The 27,528-nt window shown below is 44.0% G+C and overlaps 1 protein-coding gene and 1 long non-coding RNA gene across 3 annotated transcripts in view; both read left to right on the top strand.

Annotated features, from left to right (window-relative positions):
* Positions 1-27,031, top strand: part of LOC102152302 — a 34,389-nt gene extending 7,358 nt beyond the window's left edge. Inside the window, exons 2-3 of the long non-coding RNA XR_005376490.1 lie at positions 2,252-2,439; positions 26,599-27,031. This is a non-coding gene — a long non-coding RNA (uncharacterized LOC102152302). The remainder of the gene's footprint in view (positions 1-2,251; positions 2,440-26,598) is intronic.
* Positions 1-27,528, top strand: part of CLDN10 (claudin 10) — a 126,552-nt gene that overhangs the window by 20,669 nt on the left and 78,355 nt on the right. The gene's annotated exons all lie outside the window — the stretch shown is intronic.

Below are 27,528 nucleotides of genomic sequence, written 5' to 3' on the forward strand. Positions count from 1 at the left end.
TCTCTAGTATATTGGTTTCATTTCTCCTGCCTCATTTTAGCTTCTTATAGCTTGGAACTCAATCTTACTTATGGTCCTGGACTCCTAGGAGTGAGGACATATTAGACCTTATTATTTCTTGATCTTTTTGATGATCGACAGTTCACCTTTGTCCAATCAAAATTCATTTCACTAGCCAGGGATCTTTCAGATTCCTCCCTATCCAGAAACCCTGCTAGTTCTGTGTCTCACATTTGGGATGTATCAGTTCCCTTCTCTTCTCACCTTTCCTCAGAGTTCTCTCTTAGAACAAAGGTTGTGTTCTCTTGAGAGCTTGTGCCTTATTCTTTTCATCTTTATAACTCCAACAAGTAGCAGAAAACAAGACAGGTTCCGTGCACAGTGCTCGCTGGCTGGCTGAAGTGCACTAGAGGGGAGTCAGAGATCATAAGGGTCACTGTGAAGCAAGGAAGTTCTTTCTGTCTGGTCTTTAGCCCTGGATCCAACATTTCTCTTAGGCAGTGCAGGAGAAACACTCATCTATTCATTCATTCATTCAACAATATTTATTGAGTCCCTACTATGTACTATTCATTGTTCTAGGCACTGAAGACACACAGAAAACAAGACAAAGTCTTTGTTCTCATTGAGCTGAGGTTCTAGTAGAGGCAGGAGGAAACAAGGAGGGTACATTGGGCAGAATGTGTCTCCCCACCCCCAAATTCATATGTTGTATCTTAGCCCCCAATGTGATGGTACTGGGAGGTGGGATTTTGAAAGGTGATTAGTGAAGGGATTTGCAGGGATTGGTACCCGTATAAGCCAGGAGCTCTTTGCTCTCCACCATGTGAGGGTACAGGGAGAGAACCTGGAAGAGAACTCTCACCAGACCTGACCATGCTGGCACCCTGATCTCAGAATTCCAGCCTTCAGAATGGTGAAAAATTTCTGTTTATAATCCATCCTGTCTGTGGTACTTTGTTATAACATTTGGAACAGACTAGGACATGGGGCAGTGGAGCAGCCCTTAAATGCCACATATGTAATAATCATCCTTTCCTGATGAATATGTAATGTTCATCAGCCTTACATACCTTAACCTTTTCTGTAACATTCCATCAGGGCATTTCTTTTGCTTTCCATACTTTGTTTCATTGGATCTTGAAGAACTATAAAGTCTGACAAACAAGGAGCCAAGTTTGGGGCATAGATGGATTACATGGAACTTTTCTCAACGTGTTTCACAACTATAGGAACTTTTGGTTCTCCTTGTGCATTAGTTTTTACTCAAGGTAATTACTCTTAAAAGCTACATAGGCTCACGGCAATGCTCAAAGGTAAATGTACCTCTGCTATACTGTACTAAGGATTATTTCCTATAGCTCCCCTCCCCCCACTTCCTGTAGCCTACTGGCTAGTGGCCATGGGATTCAATCCAACCAAAACTTACATATCCAATCTAGTGCTGCGTTATTATTTGTTAGTCTTTTCCCACACTGAATGTTCAACATCTTTTTTTTTTTTTTTAAGATTGTATTTATTTATTCATGAGAGACACACACAGAGAGGCAGAGACTTGGGTGGAGGGAGAAGCAGGCTTCCTATGGGGAGCCTGATGCGGGACTCCATCCCAGGACCCCAGGATCATGACCTGAACTTCAAAGGCAGATGCTCAACCCCTGAGCTACCCAGGTGCCCCTCAGCATCTTCTTAAAGGTGCAAGGAAATTGCTCGTGTTTATTTCTTTGTGATGTTTTTGATTAAATTAAACACAAATATACATTGAATTTAGACTAATGGTAAATTTTTAGTAGAGAATAAAACAAATTCTAAACTCTTGGAAAACAGAAATGGGAACTTATTTCTCTCTCTCTCTCTATTGCATGATACTTCCTGAGCTCAGAGCATGGCAAAAATCGAGCTCTGGAAGTTCATTTGTTGGATGAATGAATTTATTTATTCATGAATAAATTCTTTATTCATGAACGAACTTATTTATTCACTCATTACTTTTCTTCCTTTCCTTGCATTTGATCTGCTGTTTTCTTTATTCTTTTGACTCAGTAATACTTTTCATATCATTTTCAATAAGAGAGATGAATAAATTCATATTGACCTGAATTGAAAAGAGAAATGGAAACAGACAGAAAATCTTTAGCAAATTGGACCAAAAATCTCCCCGTGAGTTGCAAATTAATCCAGTGAAATGTTCCGGATGTTTTGGATGAGGGAATTCTATCCAAGACCGGTCACACTCTCTTACTAACCTCAGGTCTGGTTGAAGGAAGATCCCTCTAATCCAAAACATCCTGCGACTTTAATTTAATTATGAAGCAACATGTTGTGCCTGTGAAGTTGGACTTCAAGATGACTTAGCAGAAAGTCTCTGGTTCGATCCTGGAAACAGATGCCGTCCAATGCGATGAAAAGGACTGCGTCGGGCCAAACTGTCAGAGACAGGTACAAACAAGCCAGAGGAGGCTTTTATTTAACATGATGTTAGGTGCGATGAAAGTGTGTGTCATCTGGGGTTAAACTTTAATTTCACATCCTTTAAATATAAACTACACTTGCTATCTGCACAGCAGGTCACCTAGCCATCTCTACTTGCTTGCCTTGCTTCGGGGTGGAGGGTGGGACAGAGGGGGAGGGAGAGAGAATCCCAAGCAGATGCCACGCACAGCTCGGAGTCCTGTGCAGGGCTCAATCTCCCCACCCTGAGATCATGAACTGAGCTGAAATCAAGAGTCAGGTGTTTAACCAACTGAACCATCCAGACACCCCTCCCTTGCCTTACTATTTGAAATGCAACTTATTTTTAGGTTCTGGCAATTCTTCTTTCTTATTTTTTACATTTATCTAAAGGTCTTAAATTTGTAGACGAGACTGAAGCAGAAGGGCCAGTAGGGAAAGATGGAGCTGACGTCCGTGCACAGAAGGCATGCAGAGGCCCTACCAGCCCATCAATAGCAGGTCCCAATGAAACGCATTATGCTCCCCAGGAAAACACTTCCTTTCCAGCCTCCTTTGTGTTGTCCTATGATTGCTCTTCTGTCTCCCAGTAGCATTTCATTGTGCCACCTTGTGTCCAGCTCTATTGTTGTCAGTCGTGCATTTGCCTACCTCTTGAGGAGGACTCTTTTTTTTTTTTTTTAAAGATTTTGTTTATTTGTGAGACAGATTGAGAGTGAGAAAGCAGTAGCAGGGAGGAGGGGCAGAGGGAGAGGAATAAGCAGGTTCCTTGCCGAGCAGGAAGCCAGATGTGGGGCTTGATCCCAGGACCCTGGGATCCATGACCTGAGCCAAAGGTAGGCACCTAACTGACTGAGCCATCCAGGCACTCCAGGAGGTCTCCATATTAAACTGGGAATAGGACGGCAGATCTAATGCCTAGTCACCTCCACGCTCTGGGGATTACTCTGGTTTCCTGCATTTAAAAAGTGGCTCAAAAATATTTGTTGAACTCAATTAAATCCTTACAGTTTCACAAAACTTACAAAATCTGCTTCTGATGAAACAACCATCTTCTACGTTGTGGAGTTAGTTTTGGATGCAATGGATCCTTTACCTTTAAAAGGACAGGTTTGCTGCTCAGGGAAAACCAAAACAAAGGTGTATGGGGCTCTGTGCTTTGTCCATTATTTTTTAAAGGTGTATTTATTTATATATTTTTAATGTAATGTCTGCCACCAATGTGGGACTCAAACTTGTGAACCCAAGATCAAGAGTTGCTCCACTGACTGAGACAGCCAGGCACCCCTCTGTACATTCTTGATAACTGACAGAAGAATCTTTGTTATCTATTTGACCTTGTACTTGGTCAAGCACATACTGATGTAGGGGGATTTCCTGTTGGTGCCACTGTTTGTTCTATTCTACTCTGGCTTCAAATACTTTGTAGGTGGAAATTACCTTGGTTCCTCCAAGTTACCAGATATCACTTTTTGACTCTCGGATTTCCTGGGAATGCTATTAGCTTCGAATTTGAATGGTTTCCAAATAAAAATCCCTCCCAAACAGGAAAGGTAGCCCAGATTTGAGGTCATGGTATCTTACTCTTACCCTTCTGATGACCTCTTAGGAAGCCAAACTCCCCACACTGAACCGGCCACTAAAGTAGAAGTATTTACAGAAATCTCTCTCATCTCATGAGGGTCTCACAAAAATGGATTGGCATATGAATGAGCCATTGTCAGAAAATCACTGTGTAGCAAACAGCCATAGATCCTCTTGGTCAACAACCATAAATATTCGTTTCCGACATCTGTGAAGTTAAGCCAGTCTACGCTGGGCTCGGCTGGATGGCTCTGCTGATCTCAGCTGGGGATCTCACACATCTGGAGGATCTACTGGGGACCAGCTGATGTTAGGTGGGATTGGCTAGGGTAACTTGGTTTTGCCCTACCTGCCCACCCCGTGGGACCAGTAGGCCAGCCTGGGTATACCTTTTTCATAGAAAAAGCGGAGCAGAACAAGCTGAATCCCACACGTGGTTCTGTAGGTGTCTTCTTGTATCAAGTTTTCTGATATCCAGTTGGCCAAGGCAAGTCATATGGCTGAACTCAGAGTCATGGAATGGAGAAATACACCCCTCATCCTGACGGAAGGAACTGCAAAATCAGGTGTCCAAGGGCTTGGTTATAAGAAGAAAAGAACTGGAGCCATCAGTGCAATATGTCACAGTTGGAAGAACATTTAGGCAGTGACTTCCATTCATCTTCTCTCCTTTCTGGATACTTTGCATTTTTTGTTCGAGTGACAGTGTGACCTTCACAAGTCTTTGATGTCTACCCCTCACAATGGAATCGTTGAGTAGAGGGAAAGACACTTTTCAAGGACTTTATTTATGTCAGAGATCACTTTACTTTTTTCCTTTTTTTTTTTCCTTTTTTCCTTACCATTGATCCCCATTCACCATCACCTCCAAAGTTTTTGGGTTTTCGTGTTTTATGGCTGAATTTCCAGAATTCTACTTCATGGTTTTTCCACACTCCCACATGGTACCTCAGGGCTGTTTTCCTGACCTATTAATGGTTTAGGAAACTCAGCATTCGCTCAGAGGTCAGAACTCTTCCAGGAAAGAAAGAACTCTGAAATAAAAGTGTCAACTTCCTAAGCCAAATTCCTGAAGGCAACTCTGCCTTTGAAATAATCATTCTTGCCACAATGTAAATGCTTGAACACTGTGTCCTTCTGTGAGATGTGGAGCAGCAGAACCTGCTCTTTTTTTTTTTTTTTTAAGATTTTATTTATTTGAGAGAGAGCAGACAGAGAAAGAGAGAGAGCGCGCGCGCGCGCGCACACACACACACACACACACACACACACACACACACACACGAGCTGGGGGGGAGGGGCAGAGGCAGAAGGAGAAGCAGATTCCCTGCTGAGTGGGGAGCCTGATGCGGGGCTGGATCTCAACACCTGGGATCATGACCTGAGCCAAAGGCTGACACTTAACCGGCTGAGCCACCCAGGCACCACAGAGCCTGCTCTTTTTTTTTTTATTTTTTTTTTTATTTTTTTTTTATGATAGGCACACAGTGAGAGAGGGAGAGGCAGAGACACAGGCAGAGGGAGAAGCAGGCTCCATGCAGGGAGCCTGACATGGGATTCGATCCTGAGTCTCCAGGATCAGGCCCTGGGCTATAGGCGGCGCTAAACCGCTGAGCCACCAGGGCTGCCCATATATATGGGATTTAAATTCTCATACCAGGTTGGGCACTTTTCTCCCACAACCTTGTAAAATGGTCACAAGCTCCCCAACATTTTTAGGTCGTCCATGATAAACATAGAAAATATTTACCCATGCCTGGGATTTCTTGTGAGTTGGAGGAAGGATCAAGGGACAGGGATGAGACAGAGACAGGGAGAACTTCAGAGATGATCACAGCTGGGAGAACAGTTGTGAAGGGTGTGGAAGACGCAGGAGGGTAACTGAACATCTTTTTGGTGGAATGTTGGATTATGATCCTTTGCAGGACTGTGTTATCCTACGGAGGTGAAAGCCCCTGTGTTTTCTAGGCTACTCTCTCGCTCTGGTGAGGCAGAAGTTAACTTGTAGAAAACTGACAGTAATGCAGGTGATTCCTATCCATAGCAATGCAAGCAATCCCTGCTCAAGGAGACGTAAAAGAATTTCGTCAGGTAGAGAATATAAAAACCAGTTGTAATATCTTACCGATTCCCTCACAAATTAATAATAATAATTTTTTAAAAGATTTTATTTATTTATTCATGAGAGACACAGAGAGAGAGGCAGAAACACAGGCAGAGGGAAAAGCAGGCTCCATGCAGGAAGCCTGACGTGGGACCCGATCCTGGGACTCTAGGATCACGGCCTGGGCCAAAGGCAGGCGCTAAACCACTGAGCCACCCAGGCATCCCCCTAATAATAATAATAATAAATGAATAGGTCAATGATGGCCATTTAATATTTGCCTGAGAGTCATGATCTTACCTTTTAAAAAATAACCCTTTAGTATGACATTACTGAGTTGATTCCAGATTACCATCCCTGTAATCATTTACAATTATTTTCTTCATTCAGCCTCTAAAGCAATGTGTTTACATTTATCAATACTATAATTGATTTTCTTTTTTTTTTTTTTATAATTGATTTTCTTTGATCTTTCTCTAAATACTTTTTTATGAATAAATAACTTTCATCATGGTGGAGGCTTTGGTATCACAGGAAACCAAGAGGCCCAGAATGAGTGTGTCGGTAGCACTGGGCAGGGGTTGGGATGGTTCTATTACACACTCCCCTTCACAGAGAGTTGGGGGCCACTCACAAGATGAAAGCAGGGGAAAAAATAAATCAGTGCCTGCTAATGGCTGGGCATAGGAGTCGGCTTCTAGGTCAGAGCACCCGGAAATATTTGAGGCATCAAATACTCAGAAAAGAAGACACAAAAACAAATGGTGCTCAAGTACTACCCACAATGGTGAACAGGTAAGCAACTCTAAAAACCCTGTGAGCTTACAATTCAGAGCATTTAGTGGTTCCGTCCCCACTATTGATCTGACTGAAAGGGAAAAAAACAATCTATGGGTTCAGGGATACAAAAGAGAAATTCCTAATTCATGCTTGTTCCACTCATCACAGGCTGTTAGCTGCTTGCCGAGGACCGAGGCCTTCACAATCTTTTTGTTTGGCTTGCTGGGGCTTCTGAAATGACTTGAATAAAAATGCTTTCTAGACAGGGCATGGTCTCCAATAATAGACCTCTAGTAATAGGCCCCTTCTCTGTTACAGCCCATTTAGCTTCCCTCAGTTGTTTTGCCCATGGGACCATTTGAGTTTGCACCCTTGGCTAACAGTTGTATCTTTAAGCACTCTTCAAAACCATCTACACAGATTTAACACGGTGACATTATTGATAGCAGTGAGCCAGAACTGAAGGGAGTTCAAACTTTGCTCCTGTATGAACAAAGTCACTATCCCAAAATACAGGCCAGTGACTTGCCCTGAAAAATCCTCTATTTGGGGGGCTCCTGGGGGGCTCAGTGGTTGAACATCTGCCTTCAGCTCAAGTCATGATCCCGGGGTCCTGGGATTGAGTCCTGCATCGGGTTCCCCTGCAGGGAGCCTGCTTCTCCCTCTACCTATGTCTCTGCCTTTCTCTCTGTGTCTCTTGTGAATAAATATATAAAATCTTAAAAGAAAAATCCTCTATTTTGGCAACACCCAGACTGTACGTACTTTCTTTCTTTCTTTCTTTCTTTCTTTCTTTCTTTCTTTCTTTCTTTCTTTCCTTTCTTCCTTTTTTTTTTAAGATTTTATTTATTTATTCATGAGACACAGAGAGAGGCAGAGACACAGGCAGAGAGAGAAGCAGGCTCCATGCAGGGAGCCTGATGTGGGGCTCCATCCCGGGTCTCCAGGATCAGGCCCTGGGCCAAAGGCAGCGCTAAACCGCTGAGCTACCTGGGCTGCTCTGTATTTTCTTTCTTGATGCCATTTATATGTTTACTTTAGATGCACAACTGCTGAAGTTGTCTGAATTACATTTCATGCCACTGCTGTTTTCAACAACAAATCTAGTTCTTAAGTGAGAATATTGGTCCCTTTAACTTGGTATTATGAAATCCTTTAGTCTAACCTGGATCTAAGTGGCAAATATGATAATTGAAAGACAGACCCCATGATTTACACAGTCTTGCATGTTGAGATGACGAATACTTCCATGGTCCAGGTATCATGCAGAACATGTCATAGGTATTATCTTTTAAAATTCTCATCCTATGGTGTTGGATTCCTAGTTTCAGAGGTGAAAAAAATCTAACAATCCCAGAACTTAAAGTTTAAAAAGATTGCCTTCAATCACATAGCTAAGTCTAAGTTTAAAGCACTTGCCCTCAACCTTCAAACCATCCGAAGGTTCTTGAATTATGGCGCCCCCAAAATACTCATTGATCAACTAGCAGGTAAATAATTATAGACATGATAGGCAGCAAAGATAGAATATACTAGCTTCCTATATTCAAGAGTTTACACTCAACACTCCTCTTAAATCTTGGAAAAGTCATTCATGCTGTCATTCTTCATGATCAAGGCATATTCAAGAAGACTCTTTCCAACAGATTCAAGAAAACATTTTTCCCAGTTGTGACCCCTGGGACCCATGCACCTTCTAGCCCAAGGGTCTTCCTGCTGTAGTTAGAGACCTTCTAGAACAGATATTCTTATTTATTTATTTATTTATTTATTCATTCATTCATTCATTTATTATTTTTTAATGTTATGGGCATGGAGCCTAGTGTGGGATTTAAACTCAAGACCCTGCAATTAAGACTTAAGCTGAGGGACACCTGGGTGGCTCAGAGGTTGAGCGTCTGCCTTTGGCTCAGGGAGTGATCCCAGGGTCCTGGGATTGAGTTCCACATCGAGCTCTCTGCATGGAGCCTGCTTCTCCCTCTGCCTATGTCTCTACCTCTCCTCTCTCTCTCTCTCTATCTCCATCTGTGTGTGTGTGTGTGTCTCATAAATAAATAAAATCTTAAAAAAATAAAAAAAGACCTGAGCTGAGATCAAGAGTCAAATCAAATGACTGAGCCACCCAGGTACTCCTAGAACAGGTCTTCTTAATCTGGGGGTCCATGAATGTGGATTTTGTCAAATGCTTTTTCTGCATCTACTGAGAATAATGTGATTTTTGTCTTTCATTCTGCTGATAAAATGTGTTACATTAGTTGATTTTCTGATGTTAAACCATCTTTGCTTCTCTGAGATAAATCACATTTGGTCATGGCGTATAATTCTTTTTGTTATTTTGCTATTTTTAAAATTGTGATAAAATATATATCATATAATATTTGCCATGTTTAAGTGTATAAGTCTTATATGTTGCTGGATTCAACTTGCTAGTATTTTGTTGAGAATTTTTGATGTCTTTGTCTGGTTTTGGTAACTGACCTTATAAAATGGGTTAGGATGGATTTCTTTTCTTCTGCTTTTTGGAATAGTTCATGTGACATGTGGGGTGGAACTTGATTGTGATGAACTTAAATTGTTAAAGCAGGGGGTACCTGCATTTTACCCCAATGTGATGAGGTGCTATGGGAGCTTACACTATAGAATATGCATTTCAATAGATTTTAAAAAATCACTGCAAGTAAGTAAATATGACTTAAAACTAACAGGAACCCTCTTTATGAGTTAGAGGAGGAGAACTAAAATCATATAGTTTAGGAGCAAATGGAAATATGTTTGTAATAGATAAAAAGAAATACATTTTGATTAGTGCCTGAAAAATATAACTCCTGGGGCACCTCGCTGACTGGAGCCTGTGATTCGGTGTTGATGTTGTGAGTTTACCCACCTGGGGCTCATAGAGATTACTTAAAAATAAAATCTTAAAAAATACATAAATCCAATGTAGAGATAAGCATTTTAAAAAAGCATTTACTTATAAAAAATTTATTATGGAAATAACATATGAAAGTGGAGAAAAATCATACAATGAGCCCCATGTTCTGCTCACCTATTTTTCAACAATTATCAACACATGACTACTTTTTTTTCCTCTTATCCCCTCTGCTCCTCAGTCTTACTACAACCCCTGCTAATTTCTTTCTTTCTTTCTTTCTTTCTTTCTTTCTTTCTTTCTTTCTTTCTTTCTTTCTTTCTTTCTTTCTTTCTTTCTTTCTTTCTTTCTTTCTTTCTTTCTTTCTTTCTCTTTCTTTCTTTCTTCTTTCTTTCTTTTTCTTTCTTTCTTTTGTTCTTTTCCTTTTCTTTTCTTTTCTTTCTTTTCTTTTTTAGAGGCAGAGAGAGAGAGAGAGAGAAAGGGAGGGGGAGAGAAAAAGGGAGAGGGAGAGAGAGAATCCCAAGCAGGCTCTGTACCCAGCACAGAGCCCAACAGGGGGCTTGATCCCACGATCACAAGATCACAACCTGAGCTGAAATCAAGTCAGATGCTCAACCGACTGAGCCACCCAGGTACCCCCCTGCTAACTTATTTTTAAGCATCAGATATTGAAATTATTTTATCCATATATATTTCAGTCTCTATCTGAAAAATAAGGACTTTTAAAAGCATAGTATCATAAACATCATTGCACCCTTCACACTTATAGTATTTCCATAACACTATCAAATCCAAGTAATGTTCTGAATAGACCTGATTCTCTCTTACATTTTTTTTTAATAGTTGGTTTGTCTAAATCAGAATCCAGATAAGGCCCCTATATTGTGTTTGGTTAATATGTCCCTTAAATCTCTTTTAATCTACAGGTTCCCCATCCCTCTTTCTTCTTCTTCTTTTTTTTTTTTTTAATTTATGATAGTCACAGAGAGAGAGAGAGGCAGAGACACAGGCAGAGGGAGAAGCAGGCTCCATGCATCAGGAGCCCAATGTGGGATTCGATCCCGGGTCTCCAGGATCGCACCCTGGGCCAAAGGCAGGCGCTAAACCACTGCGCCACCCAGGGATCCCCATCCCTCTTTCTTCTTTATGCAATTTATTTGTTGCAGAACAATTAATTTCTACAAGCTTGTAGAATGTCCCACATTCTTTTGTTGTTGTTGATTGTATCCCTGTGGGGATGTATTTCCTATAACCATTTGCCCTGATCCATTATTTCACTAGAGGCTGCAAAATAGAGATATTCAAATTCTAGTATCCCTCTGGACTTATCAGCTTGCATTCTTCTAAAAGAAGAAATTTACAGGACATCTGGGTGGCTCAGTGGTTGAGCATCTGCCTTTGGCTCAGGTCATGATCCTAGGGTTCTGAGATCAAGTCCCACATTGGGCTCCCAGCAAGGAGCCTGCTACTCCCTCTGCCTATGTCTCTGCCTCTGTCTCCGTGTCTCTCATGAATAAATAAATAAAATATTTATTAAGTAAATTTATTTTTTTAAAAAAACTATTTGGTTACCACGTATAACAACTTCAATATAGTTCTGCAGTTAAGCAATTATTTTGTCTTTCTCAGTTTTTAACATTTTTATTTATTAAAATATATATATACCCTTTTTTTAAATTAAAAGAAATTTTAAAGTAATTTTTACACTCAATGTGGGGCGTGAACTCATGACTCTGTCATGACTCTGAGATCAAGAGTCATGTGCTCTACCAACTGGGCCAGCCAAGTGTCCCTCCTAGTTTTCAGAATAATGAGTTGGATTCCTAGTTTCCTTCAAAGGAGTGTCTGTTGTAATTGTATGAACTCACAGATTTTTTTTTTTTAATTCACAGATTTTTAACACATTCAATGTGTTTCAATCTCTTATAGTCCTTTCTTTTTTTTTTTTTTTTTTTAAATTTGGTGCTGAAATCGTATAATCTCTGGCCTATGGGCTCTTCAGCTTGGTTCCTCAGCCTTTTGGGCATGATTCTGTGGTCTTTGATAACTTCCTTGCTTGCTGGTATGACAAGATATTTTAGGTTCATCCCTGACCCTGAATCAGCCAAGGAGCTCTGTTCCTTCTAGTGAGATGATATTTAGAAAGCACACTCTGGGTGCTAAGGTGCTCATTGCTATGAGTTACTCAAGGCATTTAGGTCTTTTCAACATATAGAGCAAAAAATAATTTTTAAAAATATTTTTTATAAAGATATTATTTATTTATTTGAGAGAAAGCATATAGGAGAGCAGAAGCTGGGGGGGAAGAGCAAAGTGAAAGGGAGACACAAGCTCCCCGCTGAGCAGGGAACCCAATGCCACCTTGGGATCTTGACCTGAGCCAAAGGCAGATGCTTAACCCACTGAGCCATACAGGCACTGCTAAAAAATAATTTTTTAAAACCAAAAATACAAATGAATGAATGAATGAATAGATAAACAAATAAATAAATCTTTAAAAAAAAAAAAACAAAAACAAAAATACATACGTATTCTTATTAAAATTTCTAATTCAAACTTAGGATACAGGATTTTTTTTTTAAGATTTTTATTTATTTATGAGAGACACACAGAGACAGGCAGAGACAGGCAGTAGGAGAAGCAGGTTTCCTGTGAGGAACCTGATGTGGGACTCGATCCTAGGACCCTGGGACCATGCCCTGAGCCGAAGGCAGATGGTCAACTGCTGACCCACCCAGGTGTCCCAGGATACAGTGTTTTGATCTGATATTTAGAGCTTTTTTTTCCTTGCACTGAAAATCTTGGCTCCTAATTTTAAAAATACTTAATTTCCTTTGCCACTAAATATAGTTATTATTCTTTCATAATAACTGTACCTTACTATCAGAAAATATAATATCAGGGGGAAATCATGTTAAAAATTAATTACTGAAAATCATTTGAGATTTCTTTGCAGTCTGAGGGTTGGTTTTTTTTTTTTTTCCCCTTGGTAAATACCCTACCAGAACTGTACAGTCCAACTACTGTGGTTTAAAAATAGAATATTTAAAAAGTCCAGATTCAGCTGACAGCCAGGGAGTTTTAGCCAACGTTGAAGGCAGAAATGAGAGGTTATGAGCGGAGTGATGTAGCCAACTATTAACTCAAGTTTCTGCTAATTCAGGGAAGGATATGCGCATAGTTATATTTACAATAATTGCTTTAACTTAGTATTTAGTAGGAGTTAGACCTTTGCTAATGATCAATTACCCAACTGGCTGAGAGTTCATTTCACTCCCGAGGCTTTGGTCTTTAGGAGGAAAAGGGCAAAGTCCTACAGCCAAGGAGGGTTAGCATGCTACTGAACCTTATAGGTCACCTGGTTTAATCACCTCTGTTTGCAGAGGTTGAAACTAAGATCCAGCAGAGTCTAGTGACTTGCCTGACATGGAGCAGCTGGTTAGTAGCAGGTGGGACTGGAAACATCTTCCATCCCTATTCCATGACACTGTACTCTGCTCCCTTGCTTTCCTGTTGGTAAAGGGTATGATCATTGTTCCAATGAGCAAGGGAGATCTAGTCTGAAAGTTTAGTCTCAAGACTCAAGATATTCAGTGTTGGGATCCCTGGGTGGCGCAGCGGTTTGGCGCCTGCCTTTGGCCCAGGGCTTGATCCTGGAGACCCAGGATCGAATCCCACGTCGGGCTCCCGGTGCATGGAGCCTGCTTCTACCTCTGCCTATGTCTCTGCCTCTCTCTCTCTCTCTGTGTGTGACTATCATAAATTAAAAAAAAAAAAAAGATATTCAGTGTTTATGAGAATTTGCTCAGTCATTTGGTAAATATTTAGTAATTGGCTCTGAGTATGTAGTAAGACAGCCTTTATGGACTACTTTTTTGGTTTTCTTTTTTCTTTCCTTTTTTTTTTTTTTTTTTTTTTGCTTTTTTACTTGTCCAGTAATTTATTGAAGAGAACATGCATCTGCATGTATCTAGCACAACAGGAAGACTGAAGACTCTGTCAAACATTTCAGACAATTTTCCTACAATCTGTTTATCAAAAAAAACACATTACTTTAACATAATTTCTACTGTCCTGATTGCTAATGTTCCTTTATGTTTATTTATCTAACTCAATAAACCATGACCACATACAAAGCACTAAGCTTAAGAGGATTTTCCAATAATTAGAATCCAATATGGAGCCAGGTGCCTCTGATAGGAGGCTGTGAATTGTTATCAGAGATCTACAGAGGGAATTCCTGCAGAGGTCAGAGGAGGGGACACGGTGATATACAGTATCCTTTCTAATCCTGAGATTGGATGAGAGGTTTTATTCTGTAATTTCTGTGATGTCCCAATGACAGTGGCTTGTTTTGGGGTAGAGAGTAGCAACCATTTATACAGAGGCACACAACACAACTTGCCTTTCCCTCCAAGTTTGGTTCTATTTATAGCCTTGCCCACAGAGACAATATATCAGAGAAGAAGTGGAAGGGAGCCCTTTGGGGAAAGTCTCCATGCCATTCTCATCCTAGGGACCCCTTGTCACAAACAAAAGGACAGACTTTGTGGGAATCACAGCAACTTGCCTTTCGCCATGCACTTCCTGAACTGTCAAGTTCTTTTCTTCTTTTTCCAGCTGTCTTCTGTTTAAATCATGCACTTGTCTCTTCTTCAGACACCCTCTCCCCACCTGAGGCTTATTAGCACGTAAGGTCTTAGCCTAAGTATAAAAGAGAGGTAAGTGGGCTCATTTGGGGCTTGGAAAGTTATCTCCCTAGAGCCTGTGTGCTTTCAAAGTCATCCAACAAATACTTGTGCCCCCCAACAGTGTGCCTCGCTCTAAGATAGGTGCTGGGGTTTAAGAAGGAAGGAAGGAGAACAAGGAGCAGATAAAGGATAATTGGGAAGGGGGACATCAGCGAAAGGGAGGATCCTAATCTCATGGAAAAGAAGTCTTCAGGGGCAAAGGGATATTTCACTTTCCCCCAGAAGAAGGAAGAATTAGTCAATAAAAAGCAGAGGGGGCACGGGTGGCTCAGTCACGTGACAAACTCTTGGTTTCTGCTTAAGATCTCCGGGTCCTGGGATCAGGTCTCGGGACAATGTGCCACGATGGGCTCCACACTCAGCAAGAGTCTGCTGGTCCCTCTGGCCTCTTCTCTCATGCTCTCTTCCTCTCTCCTTCTCAAATAAATAAAATCTTGGCGGGGGGGGGGGGGGGTGAAGAGGAGCTTCCAAGCGGGGGGAAAAAAAAAGAGGATGCTTCCAAGCAGGGGAAAGACTGGTCCAAAGGTCCAGATAAACAAAAATTTAGTGAACTTGAGGATCTGAATGAGGCTAAGATCTTTTGCAGCATAGGCTGCAAGAGAGAATGTCTGAAGTGAAGCAAGAGGAAAGCAGACATCTGATGGTGGAGGGGCTTGTCACAGCACCCTCTCAAAATATTCACAATATTTCCAAGTTGACCTGTAGATATATTCTTCAGTCCTAAAGGAGTCCTTTCCCAGCTTCTTAAATGGCATATCAGGGTTTCTCATTGAGCAGTTAAAAACCAACATTCAAGGGGGGCACCTGGGTGGCTTAGTTAAGTATCTGACTCTTGATTTTTGGCTCAAGTCATGAGCTCAGGGTTATGAAATCAAGCTCCATGCAGGGTTCCATGCTGAGCATGGAGCCTGCTTGGGATTCTCTCTCTAGCTCTGCCCCTCCCTTCACTTATGCTCTTTCTCTCTTAGAAAAAAAAAAAAAATCAAGAGACGAAAAATTAAAGACCAAGAAAACCCCATATCATCCACTACTTTAGACTAAATTTTAAAAGGATAGGATACAGGCAGCCCTGGTGGCCCAGCAGTTTAGCGCCGCCTTCGGCCCAGGGCCTGATCCTGGAGACCCGGGATTGAGTCCCACGTCGGGTGCTGTGCATGGAGCCTGCTTCTCCCTCTCCCTCTCCCTCTCCCTCTCCCTCTCCCTCTCCCTCTCCCTCTCCCTCTCCCTCTCCCTCTCCCTCTCCCTCTCCCTCTCCCTCTCCCTCTCCCTCTCTCCCTCTCCCTCTCCCTCTCCCTCTCCCTCTCCCTCTCCCTCTCCCTCTCCCTCTGCCTCTGCCTCTGCCTCTGCCTCTGCCTCTGCCTCTGCCTCTGCCTCTGCGTCTGTCATGAATAAATAAAAAAAAATTTAAAAATAAAAGGACAGGATACTTGGGATACCTGGGTGGCTCAGTGGTTAACATCTGCCTTTGGCTCAGGGCGTGATCCTGGGGATCTGGGATTGAGTCCCACATCAGGCTCCCCATGGGGCGCCTACTTCTCCCTCTGCCTCTATCTCTGCTGCTCTGAGTCTCTCATGAATAAATAAAATCTTTAAAAAGGATAGAATACTTTACAGGTAATATAGCAAATCTAAGGCAATAGGACTCTAATTCCTTTGAGAGAATGCTTATTTTTAAAAATCTAAAAAAAAAAATTGAGCTCTAATTGACCTGTTTCTGGTATAAAACATAATTCAGGGGGGGATCCCTGGGTGGCCCAGCAGTTTGGCGCCTGCCTTTCACCCAGGATGTGATCCTGGAGACCCAGGATCAAGTCCTATATCGGGCTCCCTGCATGGAGCCTGCTTCTCCCTCTGCCTGTGTATCTGCTTCTCTGTGTGTCTCTCATGAATAAATAAAATCTTAAAAAAAAAAAAAATCAGTATTGGTATATGTTGTGAAATGATCACAAGTTTTTTTTGTGGTGAAATTTATAAGATCTTTTTTAAGAATTTTTAAGATCTTTTTAAAAAGATTTTGAGAGGAGGGAGGGAGGGAGCTTAATGAGAGGCTCAATCCCAGGACGCTAGGATCATGACCTGAGCAAAGGCAGCTGCTTAATGAACTGAGCCACCCAGGTGCCCCTAAGATCTCTTAATAGTTTTCAGATCTACAATATGGTATTATAGGACCGCCGAGGTGGCTCAGCAGTTGAGTGTCTGCCTTTGACCCAGGGCGTGATCCTGGAGTTCCAGGATCAAGTCCCCCACATCAGGCTCCCTGCATGGAGCCTGCTTCTCTCTGCCTGTGTCTCTGCCTCTCTGTGTCTCTCATGAACAAATAAAATCTTTAAAAACTATGGTATTATAGTCCCCATACGATACATTACAGTCACAGGACTCGCAGATCTTACAACTGGAAACTTGCACCTTTCAACTCCCCTCACCCATTTTGCCCACCCCTACCTTCAGCAGCCACCAAACTGTTCTCTGTATCCACAAGCTTGTTTTTGTTTCTTGGCTTTTTTTGGTTGGTAAGGCAGGGGACGGGTGGGAGGTTGACAAAATATTTTTAAGTTAAGAATGTAAGATGAGCAACAGGCACCATGACCACAGAGTTGAGCTGGAGTATAGCAATCCTGATGCTTGGAATCCTTGGGCTTCCCCTATGCATTGGGTTTCTGCCTGGGATACTTCTGAGACTTTAGTGTTTATTACAACTACCCTCAGAAGGAGATACCACGTAACACATTAGAACAGGAGCTGAGGGGGATCCCTGGGTGGCGCAGCGGTTTGGCGCCTGCCTTTGGCCCAGGGCGCGATCCTGGAGACCCGGGATCGAATCCCACGTCGGGCTCCCGGTGCATGGAGCCTGCTTCTCCCTCTGCCTGTGTCTCTGCCTCTCTCTCTCTCTGTGTCTATCATAAATAGATAAAAATTTAAAAAATAAATAAATAGAACAGGAGCTGAGGGAGAGCTGGGCAATGGGTGCCCAGGCTGCCATAATGCCCAGTGACTCCCAGTGATGGGGACCAGAGGACTCCCCCCTCAGCCCATCAGCACTCCTGTCATGATTCAGTCTAAGCTGAACAATAGCAAATTCCATGCACATCCTATTTCACTATGTTCTTATTTTTTAAATTCAGCTGATCTCAAATGTGAGTGTCTATCAGAATCATCTGGAGGGTTTGTAATACCTAAACCCTTTCCCCTGTGAGTTTGACTCAGCAGGCCTGGGCTGAGGCCACAATTTGCCTTTGTAATGAGTTCCTGGGTGACACTGGTGCTGTTGGCCCAGGAACCACACTTTGAGAACTATTGATGGGTTCATTCCAGAAAAACTGTTAAAAACCCTGTTCCATGCCAGGCTGTCCAGCTTTGGAGGACACAAACCTCTGCCCTCAAGGGACTCACCCATGAGTGGAGAAAACAAAAAAGGACAACATTAACGCAAGAGACTAGGCTCTGATGGAGGTTAGCAGGGGTTGCGATGGGCCTGCAGAAGAGGAAGGCGTAGGTGAGGACAGGTTAGCTGGCAGGGAGAGGTACAGGTGAGAACCAAGAGGAAGGAGCCACGTGTTCACAAAGGGCAGGAGGTCCATAGGCTGTGTCTTGGTGGAACTGGAGAGGAAAGCGCCAGTTGAAAGTGAGCAGGGAGGAGTAGGAGATAGATCCATGCAGGGCTCTGAGCCTCACCTACCCCTTCCTCTTCTGCCTTTGGGAAAGAGCATTCTGGTGGTAGAGAAGATGAAGAGGGGGTGGGGACAAGGTGGTCTGGAGGGCGTTTGACACATATGAGAGAGGGAGAAGTCCTGGGCCGGGCAGGAGCAGGCAAGTGGAAAAAGTAAGACTGGTCTCCCAGTGATGTATGACTGTGGTAAATCACAAGGCCTGGTGGAGAAGAACATTAACCTGTAAACACCTGAGTTCTCAGCTTAGGATGAATTGCTGTCTAAGTAGTCAAGGACAACCACCACCACTGCCTCACCCCAAGGAAATGTACCAGCAGCGAGGTGTCCGAGGACACTCAAAGCCATCCCCCAGCTGAGGTCAGTCAGCAGCAGCTCAGGGCCTGTGTGAAAGAGCCCAGCACTCACTCCCTGCTCCTTCATGCTCTCCGTATTTGTAGGGACAGGGACCAGGGAAGAGCCAAGTGATTATGGAAGCTCCCTGGTAGGAGAAGTAACCTGGTTAGGAAGAGGGAGTGACTGGAGCTCAATGGTGGCTCCAGCCTATTCTTTTGGGGAACTGAATGCATTCGTTTCCTTTGGCTGCCACAACAAACCCCACAGACGTGGTGGTATAAACTACAGAAATGTATTCTCTGAGTCAAGACTCAGGAGTCTGAAGTCTTGGAGACCAATCTCCTCAAAGGACTGTGAAGACCACTGTTCTGTGCCTCTCCCAGCTTTTTTTTTTTTTTTTTTTTTGGTAAAGATTTTTACTTATTCATGAGAGAGACCGAGAGGCTGAGACATATGCAGAGGGAGAAGCAGGCTTCCCTCAGGGAGCAGGATGTGGGACTCGCTCCCAGGATCATGCCCTGAGCCAAAGACAGATGCTCAACCACTAAGCCACCCAGGTGCCCACCTCTCCCAGCTTCTGCTGGTCTGTTGACAATCTGGTGTTTCTTGGTTTGCAGTTGCAGCACCACTATCTCTGCCATCCTTCTCACAAATTTTCCCTGTGTCCAAATTTCTCCTTTTTATAAGGACACCGGTCATATTGCATAGGGTCTGCCCTAATGGCATTATCTTATTACATCTGCAACTCAAGGTCACATTCCAAGGCAGCAAGGATTGGAGATTCAATGTTTGAATCTGGGTCAGGGAAACACAATTCAACCCATACGAGGAGCTAACAAAGCTGCTGATCCAAACTCTCTTGAGCAGCTAAAAGTTGGGAGGGCATGAACCTCCATGTTCTCCATCAGATCCCCCAGCTACTCCCTAAAAGAGAGTGCCAGAACCTGGGCCAGCCCCATGTCAGCTGCCCCCACTCATGATTATTGCCATCTGTGGGCTTCTTCCCTGCTCCTCTGAAAAGCCAGGGAAGTGGCCAGCAGGGTTTGAAAGGGTTTGAGTGCTCTTTGCCCCAAAGGTCTCAAAGCCTCTGTGAGGCTGTGCTGCTTGCTGCACTAGAGGGCAGGGGCACCTAGACTGGAGCTCCAGAAGGTGACCCCTTGCCCATCTCCTTTCTTCTAGTTCTATTTCTGTGGGTAGGGTCTCAGCTCCTTATCCTTTCATGCTCCCATAAAAGCACGAGTCAATGGCAGGAGGATCCATAGGAGCAAGGCTTGGGAGAAGCAAAGGAATGATAAACTTAATTTTCCATGTGTAAATATGGCACATGGGTGGGTCTACAAGATTGAATGTGTACTGTAGGCATTTGGTTAGACCTATGGAACTCGAGCAAAGTCTAAGTTGGGTTGAGGAAGCTCAGAATAGATCTGCTTTCCCAGGGAGTGTGAAGGGCAAGGCTGGCCCCCCTGGGCAATGGTGACAGCATGGGATAGAGAACAGGATGCCACCACGTTGGTGAAAAGGAGCTTTAACACCTATTCTCTCCTTGGTCGTCACAGTGAAATTACCAGATCAATTACACAAGTTAAGTAACTGAGTCTCGGAGAAGCCAACCCTTGGGCAAGTGCTCCTAGCTTCTAGGTGGCAGGCCACATCTCCAGCAACAAGTTCAGAGCGTTTCTCACTAGATTTGTTCACTTATTCATGCAGGAGTCCTAGACTGAGGTGTGTGTGTGTGTGTGTGTGTGTGTGTGTGTGTGTGTGAAGGGTATTGGTCCATACTATGGACAGCTTGCGGGGGGTGGCTGGGGAGGCAGGATGTGAGACTGGAAGCCAGCCACTCTTCCCACTGTAGCAGGGAAGGCAGAAAAGGAACACTAGTGACCAGTGCAAAGGCACACGTGCAGAAAGAGGCTGCTATCCCATAAGCCCTGCAACATGTGGCCCATGCACCAGCAGTGGGGCAGCACCTGGGAGCGCAGTTAGACATGCAGAATCCCTGCCCCACCTCGACCTGTGACCTGTGGAATCGCATCTGCAGATTAGCAGGATCCCCAGGGGATCTGTATCCCATTCAACTATGAACAGCGCTGGTGCCAATTACAGACAGGCTCAGACAGATGGAGGAGAAGAATGTGTGGTTAGTTAGGGAGCTTCTTGGAGGCAGCCTCTAGCCTGAAAGCCAGCAGCCACGTGGGAAGACCTGAGATCTTTTGTCTACAACGGTTCTCAAACGTGGCTGCAGAGTGGAACCACCCGTGGTGTTTTAAAAAGCACTGATTCCTGGGGCACCTGGCTGTCTAGAGCATGCTCTCGAGGTCATGAGTTCAAGCCCCATGCTGGGCATGGAGCCTGCATAAAGATGAAGACCCTAAGATTTTTTTAAATCATGTTTGGAAAAAAAAAAAAAATCATGTTTGGGAAGCCCGGGTGGCTCAGCCGTTCAGCGCCGCCTTTGGCCCAGGGCGTAACCCTGGAATCCCAGGACCGAGTCCCACGTCGGGCTCCCTGCGTTGGAGCCTGCTTCTCCCTCTGCCTGTGTCTCTGCCTCTCTCCCTCCCTCTCTCTCTCTCTCTCTCTCTGTTTCTCATGAATAAATAAATAAAATATTTTTTTAAAAAAGTGATTCCTGCCTCCCCACCTCAGATTGTGACTTAATGGAGATAAAACTTTGGCCCTGGGATTTTACAGAGCTCCCCAGGTGATTCATATTTGCAGGCAAGCTTGTGAGCCGCTGCCCTATGTGATATTTAAGATATAATGGACCAAACCTGGATGAGGAAACTAAACAGCGATCAAGTGATCCAGTGCGGGACCAGGAGGGCGTGTTTAGGTGTCTAAGGGGTGAGGGGGGCGGGGAGGGGGGGGGCTAAGCTCCTGCCACCCTTCCTGCCCCCTCCCCTCTCCACACCTTCGCACACTCCTCACACGGGTGCTTGGATTCTGCTTCCCCCTAGTGGTGATCTTCAGCCTGGCACAGCTGTCTCCGGTTTTGTACAAATCCTGGGCTCCTCACAAACCTGAGTCCCCCAGGTGTGCTCTCTATGGGGTGGGGGGGGGTGGGGGGTTAGCCTAGGAATTGTGGACAGTGAGCAGCTAGGCAGTGGCTCAGGAGTTGCTCTGTCACAGGAAAGCTCAGGGTGGGGGGGGGGGGGTTCCATGTCTCTGGCCAAGCACTGGTCTGACACAGGGCTGTGATTGGAGCCTAAGTGGCTTTCCTGTGCTTGGGTTTAGGGAAACTCGTCTCCTCAGCCAGTGGCAAGTGCTTATGCTATCAAGCATCAGGAAGTGCAGAGGAATAAGGAAACGAGCTTTCTAGTAAACAGCAGTCAGCCATTATCCAGCTCTGTGTGGCAAGGACGTGTCTTAATTATCATGTTTAATACTAACAGGAGCCTGGGAGGTGCTAGGATTCCCCTTACACACAAGGAAGCAAACCTACAGAGCTTCAATAACCTGCTCAAAGCCATCCAGCTTGCACATAACAGATGCAGGATCCAAACCATGCTGGTGGGACTGCACACTCTGTCTCAGCAGCTCCCATGTCCCCTGCAGGACCCAGGAGGTCTCACCTGGGCAAAACTGTGCACTGTGGCTTCAGCATGAACTCCAGTTGAGTGCAAAGGGTCCTTCCAGGTTCACCCCCTCCTTTTGCTCCCTATTGTGCGTTGACTCATACTTCCCTCTGTAGGGCAGCCTGAGAGCCCCACATTTGGCAGGAGGACACCCTTGCCCTATTGTGGCAGAAAGCTTCTCCCTACAGCAGACTCTTTGGGGGCGGGGATGGGGGTGGGGGGTTCCGGCCAAATTATGAAAGCATCTTTCCTTGACCTGGCCTCCTTTCTCTTTTCTCCCCTGAAGCTTTCTGCTCAGGGCTACCTCCTATCCATTGTCTTCATGAAAAGTGCTGCTTTTTTTTTTTTTTTTTTCCCAAGATTTATTCATGAGAGGCAGAGGGATAAGCAGGCTCCCTGTGGGAATCTGATGTGAGACTCCATCCTGGAACCCCAGGATCATGCCCTGAGCTGAAGGCAGATGCTCAACCATTGAGCCACCCAGGCGCCCCATTACAAGTGCTTTTACCACTCTGGTGTGGATCAGAATCCCCAGGGGAGCTCGTTGGAATGCAGATTCCCAGGCCCAAGACTGTTATTCAGGGGGACACAAAGAGGGCCTGGGAGTCTGAATTTTCTAAAATAACAACACTGTGAATTCTGATGCAGGTGGTCCTTGGAGCACACTTTGAGAAGCATGCAACACACCTGGCACTAACATTTGTGGGCTCTACCTCGAGGGCACAAATAAAGGCCCATACTATATGTTTAAATATTTAAAAGTTCTAGATCAAGCCAACAGTCAAGTACCTTTGCAAGTATCTGGGAGGCTAGGATTCCTGGAATCTGGAGCTCTAAGTCAGAAGGTTGACCGCATAGGGAAAGCCAATCCCAGTCACCAGCAGTCCTCCCTTCTCTTGCCACCTCTGGCTCTGACCCTCTTTGTGCCACGAGGAATCTGCTGGTTAAGCAAGACAACACCCAGCCTTCAAGTCCAAGCTCAGGCTACCTTCTTCCCACCCCATAAACAGCTATATCTTGACCGCCTATCTGGCTAGAGATGGACCCTGGGGAGAAGGTATGCTCTGGAAGCAAGAATTAGAGTTCTGGGTGCTCAGAGTATGGCCTCTAAAGGGGGAAAGGGAGCCCCAGATAGACACAGCACCTTGTCCTTATTGGCCATCTGCACTCTTGTGAGGGTGCAGCCAAACGATAAGACCCAAGCAGAGGCCTCTAAATCAGTACTCCTCAGACTTTAATGTGAGTAGGAACAGAGGTCTGAAGATTTTGAGGTCTGGATCAGTAGGTCTGGGGCACAGACCAGGATTGTGTTCCTAATAGCCTCCAAGCAAAGCTAGTGTTGCTGGTTCACTGGCCATACTTAGAATAGGAAAACTCTGGAATGCCTGGGTGGCTCAGTCAGTCAAGTGTCTGCATATTGGATTCAGCTCATGATCCCAGGATCCTGGGATGGAGCCCAGAATCCTGCTCAGCAGGGATCCTGCTTCTCCCTCTGCCCCTCCCCCCACTTAGGTTCTCTCTCATGAACTTTATCTCAAAATAAAAACAAAACAGGAAAGCTTTAGGGCAGAGTGGGTAAGGCTTTTCTGTGAAGGGCCAGGGAGTAAGTCTTTAGGCTTTATGAGCCATATGGTTTCTCTGCAGCTCCTTAGCTTTGCTGGTATGGCACAAAGCAGCCATAGATAAAATGGAAATAAATGAGCATGGTCCTGTTCTAATAAAACCTTATTTTACGGACCTTGACATTTGAATTTTATATAACTTTCCTATGGCATAAATCATTCTTTTGGTTCTTTCAACCAAAAATGTGTAAAAACTATTTTAAGAGCAAGAGAAAGAGAACAAAAGCTGGGGGAAGAGGCAAAAAGGGAGGCAGAAGCAGACTCCCTGCTGAGCAGAGAGCCTGGAAGATGTGGGGCTCCATCCTAGGACCCCAGAATTAGGACCTGAGCCAAAGCAGATGCTTAACTGACTGAGCTACCCAGGTGACCCTGTAAAAACTATTCTTAGATCATAGGTTAAACAGATAGTGGGGTCAGACTTGGCCCCAAATCTCTGAAAGGTAAGGATGTTTAAACATAACCCTAATGCCAACATCAAACCTAAAAATAATTAGCCATAATTAAATACCATTTAGGTGTTCGAATTTCTTTTTTTTTTTTTTTAGGTGTTCGAATTTCTAATTGTCTCATAAAAGATAGATTTCACCACCATTCTGAAATACAGAATACCTGTCCCATCTCTTTTTACTCGATTCCTTGCCCCCATAGGAACTCCAGGTCTTGTACCCAGTAAATGTGGTCAAACCACATCTCACCAATAGATGGCATTGCTAACTTCCCTTTGCATCTACTAACTTTCCTTGGCATTTACACAAGAGAAAAACATTTGTATGCAATTTGCAATTACAGGTGAACGTAGGAATACAAAAAAACGAAATAGGCTGTTTGCTCTTGTGTAACATGTATAAAATCTCAGTACGTTCCAATTCCAAGGAAAAATTGATGTCAAGCAAATTTCAATTTGTTTTAAATGAAGAGTATGGCAAGCCCACTGCTCTATGTTGAGGTTTAGTTCTGTGTCAACACTTTCAGTGTTAAATCATTGAGGCCACTGTGTTTTTATGTTCTTCTGCTTAAGAAAAAAGTAAATTGAATCTATTTGCACAGTTGATTCGTGTGTTTCATACTCATTACAAATGTCCTGTCTGAATTAAGTGCACTTAACTCTGAACAAAAAGGTTTCTTTTCCAAACTTCCTCTAGCGTGTTCCCCCTCATCTAACAGGAGGCATGACATCTTACTATGCAATCCCACAGCAATTTGATGGTTTTCTGTATTTGCCATCATTCTGCCAGCAATTTCCCCCTCTCCCCTCCACCCTACCTACCCTGCAAGAAGCATAAACTATTAAAAATATCTAGCTACTCAATTAGAATTAATATTTTCACTTTAAGGACACAAAAACCCAATTGTGCTATTAATCCCCCTTTCTGTCCTTTCAAGATCTTTAGCAAACATGTTTTGGTTACTGCTATGGCCAGAAAGATCTTCTTATTCTCTGGCCCTTTATTTGAGGTCACTTGTAATTCCCTAGAAAGAAATTAAGACAATGTTAGGATATCAGTCTGTATGACAATTTTTTTAAAGATTTTATTTATTCATGAGAATCAGAGACCGAGACATAGGCAGAGGGAGAAGCAGGCTCCTCGCAGGGAGCCTGATGTGGGACTCGATCCTGGACGCTGGATCATGCCCTGAGCCAAAGGCAGATGCTCAACTACTGAGCCACCCAGGTGCCCCTGTATTATTTTTCTAATGGGTATCCCATCTGGCTTTTTCAGGGAGATGATACAACAATTCTGAGATTTGTTATCCTATTCTCCTAGATTCAAATTTACACAATACTGTAATGGCCTTTCTGTTCAAGTCAAATCCTCTGTCCAGGGCAGGCCCTACACTTTGCTCTTGAAAGTTAGTTCTCACCGGATTTACCTGAGAACAAAACTTCTTCATAGTACATCTCCCCATTTACCTTCCCTGATGTTCTGGATACCTGGGCTCTTCTCTTTAAGAGCCACTCCCTGCCTCTTGGATGCAGTCCTCTGCTCTGTGTTTCTTAGGCTCTGCCTGCATCGCCTCTCTCCTCTTGGTCTATGCTACCAAACCTTTTCCTACACCAGGCTCTGTTTTCACTGGGCAGTTACATTCTATCTGGAAACAAGCGTGCTGAGGCATTTACCCCAGGAGAACCTTCCAAGTGTGTTTGGTTAAGTATTCGTAAATGAAGTCTTTCCAAGTCAAGTAAGTTTGAGAAGCAATTGGTTAAATTTATTTTAAAGGATTTTGAGAGAGAGTGAGAGCACACAAGCAAGGGGAGCCCCAGGTGAGGAAGAAGGAGAAACAGGCTCCCCACTGAGCAAGGAGCCCGATGAGGGGCTCTATCCCAGGACTCTGGGATCATGGCTTGAGCTGAAGGCAGATGCTTAAATGACTGAATCACCCAGGCACCTTGGGTTAAACAAATTTAAATAGCTGCAGGACTTTTCAGAGCCTTTGATTTCCTAATAGGAAAAGCGATAGAGAGTGAAGATAGAGCATTTCCCAAATTGATTTGGTTAAGGAGCACCCTCCCCTGTATTAGACAGCTCAGGTTGCTATAACAATACCGTAGACTGAATGGTTTCAGCAGCTGGCATGTATTTCCCACCATTCTGGAGGCTGGGAAGTTCAAGTCAAGGTGAGAGCGGTTCGGGCTCTGGTGAAGGTCCACTCTGTGGCTTTCAGACATGGTCTTCTCACTGTGTCCTCACATGGCAGAGAGAAAAAGCAAGCCTTGTCTAAACCTAATTGCTACCGAAAGCCCCATCCCCAAGAACCATCACCCTGGGGCTTAGGGTTTCAAAATGGGAGTTTTGAGGGACAGATGTACAGTCTGTAACATCCTTTCATTTTTCTCATTGCATTATCTGTATTGTGTTGTACAGGATAAACCTTGGGGGCAGCCTTCAGCCCAGGGCATGATCCTGGAGACCCGGAATCGAGTACCACGTCAGGCTCACTGCATGGAGCCTGCTTCTCCCTCTGCCTGTGTCTCTGTGTCACTCACTGAATAAATAAATAAAATCTTAAAAAACAAACCTTGGGACATCTACTCCAATGCAAGCTCTGGAATCGGACTGCATGAGTAGGAAACCAGGCTACCTCATTTCGATCCCAGCCCCACTTCCTAGCTGTGGGACTTTGCATGGGTTTCTCCAACTCTCCTTGCCATAGTTCACTGTCTGATATGATAGAATGGGGAAAATAATGTTACATACCTCCTAGGGTTGTTGTGAGGGTGCAATGAGTTGAAACATAGCAGTAGAATACAATACAGTGTAAGCATTCCAAAAAGGTTAGCCACAATCATGAAATATTGTTATTGACCATGAATTATATCAGTAAACAACTTATAGGATCAATTGTTAATAAACAGAATAATGAATGATTATAAGGCTATATTTAATTTCAGCTTAGATTGAATCCTGGATTTTACAGCTGAGTCAGGGTTGAGCCTCTGTTTTAGGCTACAGGCTCCCAGAGGGCAATACAGTGCTGAAGAAACAGCAAGAGTGGACACTGCAGACATGTGCCAGGAATCTGAAGTGGTATGGCTGGGTTTAAGGGAGAAGGGGCCACTGATGCCAGTGCCAAGGCTCCGTGCCAGACACCACAGCCCTGGCAGGAAATGGAACTGTGAGTCTGCAAAGGACAGACTGGCCCCACCACGAGGGCAGCAGGCCTGCCCACCACCCCCTGCTATGTACTTGTGGTAAATAACACTGCTGTCCACGTCATCTTTGAATGTACACAGCAATGACCCGTCCATATGTACCTTGCCCAATAGCCCAATAGCCCTAGAACAGTGAAACTCC

This window comes from Canis lupus, chromosome 22, assembly GCF_011100685.1.
Source record: "Canis lupus familiaris isolate Mischka breed German Shepherd chromosome 22, alternate assembly UU_Cfam_GSD_1.0, whole genome shotgun sequence".
Classification (NCBI taxonomy): Eukaryota; Metazoa; Chordata; class Mammalia; order Carnivora; family Canidae; genus Canis; species Canis lupus.